This window comes from Natrix helvetica (genome assembly GCF_964273705.1).
Source record: "Natrix helvetica genome assembly, chromosome: Z".
NCBI lineage: Eukaryota > Metazoa > Chordata > Lepidosauria > Squamata > Natricidae > Natrix > Natrix helvetica.
Genome location: NC_138554.1, coordinates 112790628 through 112804751, shown reverse-complemented (window position 1 = coordinate 112804751; position 14124 = coordinate 112790628). Strand labels below are relative to the sequence as shown.

Here is a 14124-nt window from a genome sequence, read left to right as displayed (position 1 = left end):
GTGGTGGGTTCCTACAGGCTTGGTCTGGTTCGGCCGAACTGGTAGTGGCATGATGGCTGGGTCACAGAACCAGCAGAGGCCCAGGCTGGCCACGCCTCCAAACCAGTTCCCCGGTCACCGCAGTCGCTGCTGCCATCTTGTTTTTTAATTTCTATTGAAATTTCAATAGAAATTTCTATTGAATTTCTATTGAACTGTGCATGCACGCACAGCGCGCATCCAGCACGCACACAAAGCGTCCCCACAAGCGAACCAACAGTAACGCCAGCTAGAACCCACTCTTGGATACAATCTCATATTTAATTCCTTAAAAACATAAGGAATGTAGCAGAGCAGATGACCATTGGTTTTGCTATTTAAAATGCTGTTAGCTGTTATAGTAAAGGACATTCCAGTTCGCAATAACAAAAACTGAAATAGTTTTCACAAAATGCCAATACAATTTGTTAAGCTTTTAAAATAGAATTTACATAAGCAAGCAAAAAATGCAGGGTAGTCCAACATGTGGGTACTAAACCTAAATCTAATCAATGAATTCTGCTTTCAGCAACAGCATCTCTTTCCACTGACTCCATTGATCCACTGTGCTGATTCATAACATACTCTGCTTAGCTTTGGCTTCCTATGTTGTGTCAGCTCAATGCTGTTTGTAAACAAATGTCCATGCCTAAGTATATTGTATCTAGCCTATTGTATCTAGCCTAGTATCTAGAACAAGGATTTTTAAAAGATATATGGTTTTCTCTAAAATAAGGTCCTAATATATGAGATGGGGGAGAAGAATTCAACTGAGAAATGTTGGGTCATTCTACATTTATCCAACATAGTAGCCAATGTAATCAGATTTATCCTAAAATAATTTAATTTTCTAAAATGTTTTGAGAAGCAATCATATGCAGCTATAACTCAGCATTTTATTTTATTTTGATAATCAATGAATTTTATTATGTGTTATAAAATAACTGATAATTTAAATCTACATGCTAAAATATGCTTTAGTAACCCAATCCTTTTCAAAGTTACAATTACCTAAACATACAATACCTTTCACTTTATTCTAGCCTATTAACAATCCTACGGAAATGACTAAGAAACCATCCATAGAAGTTCCAACCTATACACTTCAAAAATGTAATCAGCTCTGATAAGCATTTTGTTTCCACAGTAATTACATTTCAATAATTTTAGTATAACTCAAAGGTAAAAATCTTTGATAATGATTATGACAAACAGGTAGAATTCCAAAGGATCCTACTGCCTACATAGCATTTATGCAATTAAATGTTCTAGAAATCCTGAAAAAAATACTTTGCATGAAAGCCTTTTACAAATCTAAGAATAGTTCAACAGTTTAATAGCTTCTGTTAAAGAGTCAAGAAGAGACCTAATCAACTTCATCCAGGCAGTTTGAAGGTCTCAATATAAATCCCAAGCCATTAGTCTCCATAATTAGTCAATAGATAAGCTGTGTCTTCCTCTGGAATATCAGTCACTGTCCCCTATTCATTCTTTCTGTTCCTTCCAAAGTAATCCTGATACCAAAGTGCTAAAATTGTCCTGAGTAGAACCAACTTTAAAATCTTTCAAGATCTTAATATTAATTAGTTATCCCATAATTTTTAATTTATTCCTATCATACTTTCACTGTTAACTGACCAGCTAACAAACATGATGTTAAGGAATAGTTTATTGTTCAGGAATAGTCTCAAAAAATAGCCATAAAAGCCATCCATATGGTGACGGTTTTATCACACATTTCATAAGCACTCCTTGATTTATACCCCTCCTGGCTTCTACATAGGGGTACTAAATGGACAAATGTTATGACTAGGAAGACAGAATGTAGTACTTGTAGGACATCTGAGGTCCTCTGCCTGATCTAACTTAATTAAGCTAAATTAAATTATTTTTTTATTTTAAAAACCCCACAAAACTGGCATGACATAAAGTACTGTGCCAGCTCTAGCTTTAATTACAAGGAAACCTCTGTAGACTTTGGAAAAATTCTTCAAGTGTGGTCTAAACTCTAGACCAAAGCTTTGTTTAGAAGGGAGTCCACCTACTTAGGGAAGAAAGGCAAAAACTGGATGGTAAAATGATTGCAGGGAATTTCTTAAATAGCTTTGCATCCTGGTAAATTATGCATTGTTGTTAGCCACACTTTTTGAGATAGAAATCCCAATATGTTCTTCATGCCAAAATTTGAGTGTTTCCCAAAATTGTCTACTATTTGTGGTATAAACCAATGATGGGTACCCAAAGACCTTCCTACTGCACAAGAAAAAACGTGACCTATTTAACATTAGAAGGTTTTCTTCTTGTATATATTTTTAGAAGATGGTGACACATCTATCTTCTTAAATGAATAAATGTATGCCTCAATTTTATCATCATTCTTATTATTAAAATGCTACAACATTCTAGATACAAAGAAAATCTGTTCTACTAAAAACATTATTTCTTGTCCACTTAAGCTCTTTTGAAAAGAAACATTGGTTCCCTATTTTGTAAGGAGATGGTCAAGTACAGTTTAGTGATAAGCAGCTGTAACCTTTCCTCCTGCAGAGGCGTTTCCTCCTCAGCAAAACAATTTAGGTTGCAGGCTGTAATAATAGCATTAACTCAATGTATTTATTTTAAAAACAAGGTTTTCCTTTTTGTTCTTTCCAAAATGAATTACTTCTAAAATAAAACTGAAGGCATCATTTTGTAGGATCCTCCCTGTAGTTAAGGAGAATGAAACTTACATTGCTAACTGCTTTTCTTTTAAGCAGGACAGCTTTGAGCCTTCATTGTTATAAACACACTAAACTTAATGGCTTGCTAGGAATTGCAAGGAAGCTAAAGAATTTCAGCACTCTCTACTCCAAAATTCTTTAGGGCTATAATTCTTTAAGTAGAAGACATGTTTTCAGCAAGGGCAACTGCTAGAGAGACTCATTTTCTTCCTAACCTCCAGGTCATTTTCTCATTGGGGTAGAAAATGAAGCCTTATGTTTCTCTGCAAGTGTCAATTGGCAATGCCAAAGAGTGCTATGGATATTGGGGAGGGGTGGACTGGGAGTGTGGGGAAATGAACAGAATACCTTTTTCTCCCATGGGTTTTCTTGAGAACCAGATGGTTTTCCTCCCTCCCTTTTCATCCAGTTATCAGACCTGAGATGGAATTTCTTGCTGTGAGTGTAATGCTGATTCACACATACCTTCCTTATATAACTGAGCGGCTCTGATCGTTCAATTTGCTAACTGCTGCCATTTCAGGAAACGTAATTTTAAAGGGGACAACTACTGCATTTAAATACATTCCAGCAGTTTCTATGAGCAAGTCATGCTCAAAAAAGAGAAGTTTGGAACAGGTTTCATAAGCAAGTCAAACTGAGCATAGGAATGGGCTCGTGTGTTCTTCTTCATCTCAGAAGATGATTATTCCTTGGGGGGGAAATGGCACTTCTAATTTAAAAAGTGCTCTGTATTAATACTAACTAACCCATTGGAGACATCTAATTCCTTTCTTCTACTATCTATCCTTCACTGTCACTTTTGAGATAGGACACCCAAATTTTCAAAAACCATAAGGTGTATGAACATCTCTAAATGTATAATTAGGTAATTATACCTAATAATTAGGAACATATCTAAATGTACAATTGGGTACATAGCCATTATGAGGCAACTACATATGATTCACAAATTGTACAGTTGATAAAACAATTTATATAAACCATTAATTGAACACAAGAATTACTGATATGCTCCTCCTCAATTAACAGGAAACAATTTAATTTGATTTCATTCTGCAATTCTAACCCTTGTGGTGTTTAATCCTAATGATAGTGATCAGTTTATAATTTTGAACAACTTGGTGAAGATAGCATTATCACAATATCTGAAAAAAATACAATGCTTTTAAAGAGAGTGATTTACCTAAACTTTTTCAAGTTCTAATCAACAGGTGAATATAATTTGGTCTACTTCAAAATGATTTAAAATGCTTGAATGAAAACTCCTACAATTTGAGATATGATGAATTTATAATTATAATTGCGCTTATTGCATAACTTCAAACATTTGCTAAGGGAACGTTCATACAGGGATTACCTGTATACTATATAAGTAGTCCTTGATTTACAGTGACAATTGGGACCACAATTTCCATTTTTAAGCAAGGCATTGTTAAGTGACTCCCAACCAATTTAACATCCTTTTTGTCATAATTGTTAAGCAAATCACTGCAGTTAAGTGAATCATGCAGAGGATTTTCTGCTTGTTGGAAGCCAGTTGGGACAGTCACAAATAGTGATCACATGACTCTGGGATTCTGCAAATTCATGTCAATTGCCAAGCACCTGAATTTTAATCACATGACTGTGGGAATGCTGGCAGTTGCAAGTGCAAGGACCAGTTAAAAGTCACTTTTCCAATGCTATTGTAACTTTGAAGAACCACTAAACAAACAATTGTAAGTTGAGGAGTACCTATACAAGATTTGATTCTCTGTTTACTAATCTATTGTTAGCTGCCTAATAGCATTTATGTAAATAATTTGAAGTAGTGTACCAAATATTTCAAATGTAATATCATTTTGAACTAAAAATACCCCGTTTTAAGTATTTGATATTATTGCTTCTGATATTAATACATGAAACCCATGCTTATGTGAAACTCATTAGTCCTATTAGGTACTAGCCTACTAAATCTCCTTATCCATGAGATTATTATTGGGACAAAAATTAGTGTTTTAAGAATACAAACTCCCTACCCGCTTTCTCTAGAAAGTGTCTAACAATCCATGAACCCCTAGAAGATTTCACTGTTTCACTAGAACTTTCCCCATTGGCCAGGAAGGCTGTAGGGAGAGTGACTTGGAGTCAATCTGCTTGGGCAGTCTGTTCTGTCTTGACAATGAGAAGTGTAATGGGGAGGCCAACTTTTTCAGCCATTCTTTCTTGATAGTTCTTTTTCTTTCACAGCTATTTTCCAGCTATGATTCAAAACGGCTATTCGGCACCCTAGAATATTAGTCACAAATGCTTTGTTTTGCTTTAGTAATAGTTCTACCTGGGTATGACACACTCTCCTAGCAGCTGGCCACTGGTTGACGGCATGTGATGTTCTCTGCTGGCTGACAAATTGCTGATTTGTTTTGAATAACTTGCAATTGATCCACTGAGAGACATTAAATCAATAAACTGTTCACAACCATAGAGGTTCATGCTCCATCCAACACTTAACATTTATTTTTTATTTAGTCATTAGATTTATGTCCTGTCCTAAAGAATGGGGGTAGAAATGAAGGCAATATGCATAGTACACAATTCCTCACAATTTTTTTCATAACAATCATATGTGGTAGTTTGGGGGAGGGGGGGAGAGAGAGAGAGAGAGAAGGGAGGGACGGAGAGGGGGGAAGGAGAGAGAAAGAGAGATTATTTATCTATCTGGTCTCTGTGCTTAAGCGGGAGACTAGAACTGATGGTTTAGGCCACACATTAACCACTAGAGCAAACTGACTCCTTGCAACAATGGGCTTTCCAGACTGCTTTCCCACCCAAACTGCCCACAAAAGTGTTTTTTTAAACATCATTAAGTTACAATGTAAGAACTTTCTATTTTGCTTCAATGAAGCTGAACTATCTGTCTTCCTCTATTAAGTTTCTAAAGACCTATTGAGGAAGTCAGAACAAAAAGGTCTGGGTTATGCCAAAGGAAATAGAATAATATGAGAAAGGGAGGTGAGAGCTCCTATGTGTGCAAACCTCTGGGCTAGAAAAGAAAGGAGTCAAGGAAAAAGGAAATAGACCAGTATACATTGGGGCCAGTCCGTGATCTTACATTCCCTGCAAGGTTAGGATGGTCATGAAGCATGAAGATAACCAATCCTGGAGTTCCATAGTTCAGATTGAGCACCAGCCCAACCACATGACCAATCCACTGCAATCCAGACTGAAATTTCTGAAGTTTGCTTCAGAAGCCATTGGGAGCCATATGATAGACCGCAGTCCAGTGGTGGGATTCAAAAAACTTTACTATCGGTTCTGTGGGCGTGGCTTGATTGGCATGGCATAGTTTGGTGGGTGTGGCTTGGTGGGTGTGGCAGGGGAAGGATACTGTAAAATCTCCATTCCCTCCTTCCCGGGGGAAGGTTACTGCAAAATCCCCATTTCCTCCTAATCAGCTGGGACTTGGGAGGCAGAGAATAGATGGAGGCAGGGCCAGTCAGAGGTGGTATTTACCGATTCTCCAAACTACCCAAAATTTCCACTACCAGTTTTCCAGAACTGGTCAGAACCTGCTGAATACCACTGTTAAATTCGGGCAACGAGAGAACAGACCCCGGACACGTAGTGACTTAACAGCTCTTTATTAGTAGTAGTAGTGATCCAGCTTACTCTGTGGTCTGAGGGTTCCCCTTTTATAGGGATTGGGTACGCCTCTCGACCAATCAGAGCGATACCTGTTTCCCGCCGTAGCGGCAGACCAGAGAGGAGACTTGCCGCGATATATGTTAATATCTAACACCCCTCCCCTCTTAGATGGAGCATTCCGGTTAGTTACATAGTCTTTCAAATAAGTGGGTGTTTGTCTCACCCGGGTGGAACGCCGTAGTTCGGGTTGAACGGGAGTGGTTGCAGGATCGGTTTCGCCTGTTCTTTCAGCTTCGCATTCGGGGGTCTGCAGGCTTTCATTGCTTTGGCGTAGTTCTGGTTCGCGATCGATCGCTGGTTCTATCCTGGGCTCAATGGTGTCGTGTTCCTCCATGTTTGGGCTCTCGGATGGCTGACTTTGTGCTGGCAGATAGTTTTCGTTCTCGGCTCGTAGGTCTGAGTGTGCCAGACGACCCCGTAGTTGATCGATGTGCCTTTTCCAATTCCGTCCATCTTCTAGCTCCAGCAAATATGAACGTGGACCCGTGATGCCAATTACCTTTGCCGGCATCCACAATGTTCCCCCTGCATAGTTGTAGGCGTATACTGAACCCCTATGCTAAAATTACGAATTTTGCTTGTAGAGTCTGGGGGCGATGTGGCAGAGTAATTTGGGTGAAGACGGTTCAGGTGAGACCGTAGACGGTGGCCCATGAGTAGTTCAGCGGGGCTCATACCCGTCGTTGCACTGGGGGTAATATGCTGAATTAAGAGGTAATGATCAATGCGTGTTTGCCAATCACCTGGACCCATCCTAGCGAGGGCCTCTTTTGCGGATCGCACCATTCTCTCCGCCTGTCCGTTCGATGCCGGATGGAATGGCGCGACGAGGGCATGCCGAATTCCCTGACCTGCTAAGTACGTTTCAAATTGCATGGCCGTAAACTGGGGCCCGTTATCGGAGATCAGGAGGTCGGGCAGGCCATAAGTGGCGAAAAGTCACCGTAGTACCTTAATGACTGCCTCTGCTGTGGTTGAAGTCATTAGGACTACTTCTAGCCATTTGGAGTATGCATCCACAACTGTAAGAAAGGTCTGACCTTGGACTGGCCCTGCGAAATCGATGTGTATTCGCGACCAGGGTGCTTTAGGCTTCTCCCATTCTGTGGCGGGTGCTTCAGGGGGTGCTGGTCTAGATTCTTGGCACGGATCACAAGTGGCCACCCATTCTTCTATCTCTTTGTCCATGTTTGGCCACCAAACGTAACTTCTTGCTAACGCCTTCATTCTAACGATCCCCGGATGCCCAACATGTAACGCTTCTAACACATTTCTTCGTAACGCATAAGGAATAACAACTCGATCCCCCCACAATAAACAACCTTGTAACACTGAAAGTTCATCCCGTTTTGCCCAAAACAGTTTGAATTCCGGGCCCACGTTTCCCTTCGGCCACCCCTCCAAACCCAGGTTTGAACTTGCTTTATTACATTGTCCCTAGAAGAGAATTTGGCAACGTCGCAGGAAGAAACCGGTCCTGAGTCCAAACAGTCAATTAACAGAACCGGTACCTCGGGAGTGGGGTCTGGCAAAAGATCCGGGAATGGGCAACGGCTGAGTGCGTCTGCATGTCCTAGAGTGGAGCCCGGTCGATGTATCAGCTTGTATGAGTACGCAGCCAGGAAAACCGTCCACCTGGTCATGCGTGGAGAAAGGGAGACTGGTGTGGGGCGGTTTCCCGCCAAAAGTCCCAACAGCGGTTTATGATCTGTAATTAGTTCGAAATTGCGGTCGTAGAGGTATTCGTGGAAATGTTTAACTCCAGCCACAGCAGCTAACGCTTCCCTGTCCATCTGGCTGTAATTCCTCTCAGCCGACGAAAGAGTCCTGGAGTAGAAGGCGATGGGTGCTTCGTTCCCGTTTGGCATCCTGTGGCTGAGGACTGCACCGACGCCGAATGGGGATGCATCGCAGGTCAATACCAGTGGTAGCGTCTGGCTGTATTGCACTAGCAGCGAGTCAGTGGTGAGCAGGCGCTTGACTGCGGCAAAGGCTGCTGCTTCGGATCGTCCCCACCTCCATGTTGCGTTCTTTTGGAGTAGTCGATGTAATGGCTCAGCAACGGTTGCCTTCTGTCTCAGAAAAACGCTGTAGAAGTTAAGTAGTCCGAGGAAGGCCTGCAACTCGGTCTGATTTCGTGGTGTGGGGGCGTCCTGGATCGCCTTAATTTTCTTTGAAGTGGGGTGTATTCCCTGACCATCGATTCTATATCCCAGGAATTCTACACTAGGCACGTTAATTTGGCATTTCTCTTTTTTGAGGCGGAGACCCTTCTCTCTGATTCTGGCCAAAACAGTTCTGACTCTTTTTAATAGTTGCTCCTCGTTTGCAGCGGACACCAAGATGTCGTCGAAATAGGGGACGACTCCCGGTATCCCTTGCAAAAGCCGTTCCATGACGCTCTGGAACAGACCTGGGGCAATACTCACACCGAATTGTAGCCGGTTGCATTTGAATGCTCCTCTGTGCGTCACTATAGTTTGGGACTCCGCTGTGGCGCTATCCACGGGCAATTGCTGGTAAGCTTGTGCCATGTCTAGTTTAGCAAATATCTTTCCTGGCCCCAACGAGTGCAATAAGTGTTGTACTACTGGCACAGGATATGCGCTTTGCTGTAGTGCGACATTAATTGTGCATTTATAGTCCGCGCAGATGCGGACTGACCCGTCTGGTTTAACTGGGGTCACAATGGGAGTTTCCCAGCGCGCGTGATCCACTGGCTCAAGGATTCCTTGCTCTACTAATTTATCGATCTCTTTATCAATTTTGGGGCGGAGTGCAAAAGGCACTCGTCTTGGTTTAAGTCGGATTGGCGCCACTTTTGGGTCTAAATTGAATGAGATAGGTTTACCCACATACTTACCAAGACCGGGGCTGAACACATCCTCGAACTCCTTAAAAATCTGTTCAGCGCTGCTGTTCTCCACGGCGTTGATCCCGGTGACTTCTAACCCCAGGGCTTCAAACCAATCTAGTCCTAGAAGGTTCTGTAACGGCGCACTGGCGATGGTCACGGGCAGCTGGGCTACGATGTCCTTGAAACGAATTTGGAATGTGCCTTGGCCCATGATGGGGACTCGGTTCCCCTGGTAGTCTTGTAGCAGAATGTCTGGTGCCCATAGTTGGCTCTTTTTGAGACTAGGGATAGCCTTTTTCATGGAGGCCCATGAAATGATCGTCAGGGACGATCCTGTGTCAACTTCCAGCTTGCAAGGAGAGCCCTCCAAGAGGACTGTGACTTTCAGCTTTTTAGGCCGCTTGGTGCGGACCTGACTAATTTTGGTGAGATAGGTTCGCAATTCCTCTCTCTGGGTCAACTCTATCTCTGCATCGGTATCCTGGCAATACTCTCGTTGAGCGTCCTGGTAGAACGCTCTCTCAGCTCTTTGTGTGTAATCTCTCTGGGAATACACCCTTTCAGCTCTTTGGGAATTGTCTCTCTGGGTAAACTCTCGTGTGCTTCTCTCTGGGCGCCCTTTTTGATTTCGCCAAGTCCCTGGGTTGGACTTCTGTTGGCGGTACATTGGAGGCTGCCGTGAGGAGGCAGGGACTTCGCTCCGACACACTCGTGCAATGTGCCCAAGTTTGTCGCAGTGCGAACAAACAACGTTCCTGAACCGACAGGTAGACCGGGGGTGGTTCCCTCCGCAGCTTGCGCAGGGTGGCAAACGGAATCCGGGTCTCCCCCCAGGCCTCATGTGACTGCTCCACATCAGGTGACTTTCCTCAAACTCGGGATCCTCGAAGTCTGGATTGGTGTCCTCGTAGTGGACTCTGGCGTGTCTGGGTGCTGGCTGGCTCGTGTTGAACCCGCGTTGTATGGTTTCCGATGATCTTTCCGCTGATTCGGACGCCCTTGCTTCGTTCAGCGCTATTTGTAGGGTTAAATTTGGGTTGGCCAACAGCCTTTTTTGTAGCGAAATGTCCTTTAACCCACAAACAAGTCTTTCCAGGATTTGCTCGTCCAGATCCCTGAACTCGCAGTGAGTCGCTGCTTTTCGTAGTGCTGCAACATATTGGTTGATTGATTCTCCCGCCTTCTGGTTCCGCGTGTTGATATTCCTGGCGGCAAACGTGGCGGGAAGGTTTTGGCGCGTAATGCGTTTGCAGAGTCTGTTGTAGCGCCGTCCATGATACCGCTTGTATCGAGGTAGGTTCGGAGAGGTATCTGGCCGTGTTGAAAACCTCTCGCCCACAGTAGCTGAGGAAAATGTTCTTCTTTCGGGAGTCGGTTATCCCCGTGTATTCGTTTGCTTCGAGAAAGCACTCGAAACGAATAATGTAAGCCTCCCATTGGTCGTTCATCGGGTCAAATGGAGCGGGAGGAGTGTGCATCGCCATCTTCTCTGTGTTGAATTTGCCGCGCTGCGCTGTCCTGAGATGGCTGCCGGAATTTCTGCCGAATTCCTGGGCTGGATCGAATCCTGGGATTCTGGAGGTAGCTTCGTCCTATCTGTCTCTCGATCCCATCCTCGTCGCCAATGTTAGATTCGGGCAACGAGAGAACAGACCCCGGACACGTAGTGACTTAACAGCTCTTTATTAGTAGTAGTAGTGATCCAGCTTACTCTGTGGTCTGAGGGTTCCCCTTTTATAGGGATCGGGTACGCCTCTCGACCAATCAGAGCGATACCTGTTTCCCGCCGTAGCGGCAGACCAGAGAGGAGACTTGCCGCGATATATGTTAATATCTAACACCCACCTTTGCCGCAGTGCAAAATTTACTTACCTGTTTCCTTGAGATGACTGACAGAATAAAGTAAGCTTAGCACTCTACATGGTTGTCTGTTTGGGATTGCATTTCATATTACTTGACTAGGTCAATTCACTTCTTTCTGGTTGTTCCTTTAACCCTCTCTTTACATACTCACCTAACCATTGAAAGAGAGTTATTGGGAAGCCAGCTTATGACCGTGGTAACAATGCAACCAGAATGTTCAAGGAATTGCAAATATTCAACACATAACTAAATTACTTGGATTGGATGTTCCTACTTTAACAACTCCCATTACCCTTTCCAGCTGAAGTTTTTGCTGTGATAACCAAGAAATGTGGAAATTGTATTTCTGAGTACAAGAAGATAAGTGTCATAAAACTTACTTTCACTTATGCAGATGGTGCTGAAATAAAGAAACAAACAGAATATGACAAAAGTTTATTTTAAAGATTCAAAATCATGCACACCGTTCTTTCATTTTGAATGGCTTAATAATGATATTGCCCAATATGGATTTTGAAAGTTTTCACTGCTATCTTATTATGAAGCAAATTCAGAGAGCTTACTGCTGCTTCTTACTCTTAGTACTATAAGAAAAGGCCATTTCAGAAAATTATCCTCAAAAGTCAGTTCTCTTTGTAAGTTTCAAAGTGCCAAGGCAATAATTAATGTGGGCAGAATTAGGTTGCTAAGCAACCTGTTAGCATCTAATGCAGAAAAAAAGAACATGATGTATGTCTTCTCTGACACAACAATCTGACATATTGAATTAAGCAGATCCAACCTTCTTCTTATGCCACCATAGCAAAGTTCTATTGGCAAAGGAAGCAAAGGACTTCTATTGGGCTTCCATTTATTCTGTTTAGTTATTTGAGAAAAACCAGCACAACCTGTCTGCCTTCCATTTATCATATCCTGTAAAGTTTGCCCTGGAGACCACCTTGCTTGTTAGTTTCACCTTCTTCTTAGATAGTTCACAAAGAGTCACAGATAAAATCCAACTTGCAGTGCTGCCCCCCCACCACCACCATCACTCATAGCTTGACTGGAGGCTTAAGTGCAACAGCCAGCATGGAAATCCCTCCCTGGCCTGAGGGAACTGTCATACAGGAATTTACTTTTATATCTTTGCTCATACAAAGCCACTATCTATAAGCTGACTGGGTCGCATCAATCAATTACCCATCACTGCATTCTATGCAAACATCCCTGGAAAATGCCTTTCTCCTTTGATATCTCTTTATAACAAACAGTGAATCTGTCAATCTCCTCACAAATTGTGTGAGGAGAAGGCTACACACGTTTTTCTCATTATGAAGTTACAAGGATCAGATCATCCCATCTAAATGTTGGCCTTAGTATATCCTTTGGAATGATTGGTTTATATACCAGTCTATTATCCAATGAATACTTATATTTGTACAGGAATTTTGATAATTAATAGAATTCTTTAGTGGGCCAAGTGTGCTTGGACACACAAGGAATTTGTCTTTGGTAGATATGCTCTCAGTGTACATAAAGAAAAAATAAAATATATTCATTGAGAATCATAAGATACAACAGTGATACACTGAAGGAATTATTGGCTATAATGATCTATACCCTATATGTAAACTGATTGTATTTATTTATTTATATATACAGTATATATATTTATACAGTATGTATATACAGTATGTATGTATATGTGTGTGTTTGTGTTTGTATGTATATATGTATGTACGTATGTATACATATATATATATATATACCTCAAAATCTATGCTACTTCTTCCTCAATTAAGTCTCCTATTTGTTGACACTGTTATTGTTTAGACAAGAATACCCAATACTCTTTGGCCTCCCTTCCTTTAGCAATTGTGAAAAAGATAAATTGTCTGCAAAACAAATCAGGAAGGACCATACTTGGCAGGGTCTATCTCTCAACTAACAGTCAGAGATGGGTTCCTGCCAGTTCTAACCAGTTCGGTAGAAGAGGTTCGTCAAATCTACCATACCAGTTAGAAGAGGTTCCCCGGTGGACCCGGAAGTAAGTTCCGGAATGCCTGCCCTGGCCCTGTCGCTTGCTTGTCCTTCCCGTTCCATCGCAGCTCGCTCGCTTCCCTTTCCGTCGGCACAAAACTAGCCCAGCCCACCGCTCACTGATTGGCTGGAGCCCAGACAATCAGTGAGCAGGCTGGAGTCGACCTGCCCACATCTAACATCCATTTAAAAGCATGGCACCAACGGCCAACATTCCTCTTTTGAAAAAAGTCTTTCTCGTTCCCAAACAGCTGTCACACGTTTACGCCACATGGCCGAAAGGGGGTGGGTGGCAGTGGCGGTGGGAGGCTAGAATACGCCAGCTCACGGATTTCATGAGAAGGCCTTCCCTCGCAAAAGCTGTGAGCTTGCGTTTGCCGTGTGGCTGAAAGGGGCGTGGTGGGGGCAGGAAGCTAGTGTATGCCAGCCTGCGGCTGAAAGGGGGTGGGCAGTGGTGGCAGGAGGCTAGCATATGCCAGCTCGCAGCTTTCACGAGGGAAGGCCTTCTCTCACGAAAGCCGCGAGCTAGCATACACTGCGTGGCCGAAAGGGGTGCGGTGGCAGCGGGAAGCTAGCGTATGCCATCCCATGGCCAAAAGGGGGTGGGTGGCGGCGGGAGGCTAGCATACGCCAGCTCACAGCTTTCGCGAGGGAAGGCCTGAATGCCTTCCCTCACGAAAGCCGCAAGGCGTATACTATGTGGCCGAAAGGGGGTTTCCTGCTACCCCCCTTCGCCTCCACCCTCAGTCACCAACCTCGCCTGGCTGGCTAAACCTGCTAAGCAGCAGGCCTAGGTGACCCGGTTGTCCCTTGTCCCTTCAGTCTAGCTTACCTGCTGTGTCACCTGCCTGCACCCTGCTGCATCCATCACATCGGAGAGCTGCTGATTCTGCCTGCTGGCAAGTGACCTGTTTTTTTTTCTTTTATGCCTTCAATGTTTTTTTAAAGAATATTTTATTT

The 14124-nt window shown here is 43.1% G+C and overlaps 1 protein-coding gene across 7 annotated transcripts in view; it reads right to left on the bottom strand.

Annotated features, from left to right (window-relative positions):
• Nucleotides 1–14124, bottom strand: part of NEBL (nebulette) — a 182281-nt gene that overhangs the window by 124131 nt on the left and 44026 nt on the right. For 5 of the 7 annotated variants that reach the window (XM_081971688.1, XM_081971689.1, XM_081971691.1 and 2 more), the window contains exon 1: nucleotides 3087–3177. The exons of the other annotated variants lie outside the window; for them this stretch is intronic. The gene's annotated coding sequence lies outside the window, so the exon portion shown is untranslated. Of the gene's footprint in view, nucleotides 1–3086; nucleotides 3178–14124 lie in introns of those variants that run through there. 7 annotated transcript variants of the gene reach the window in all.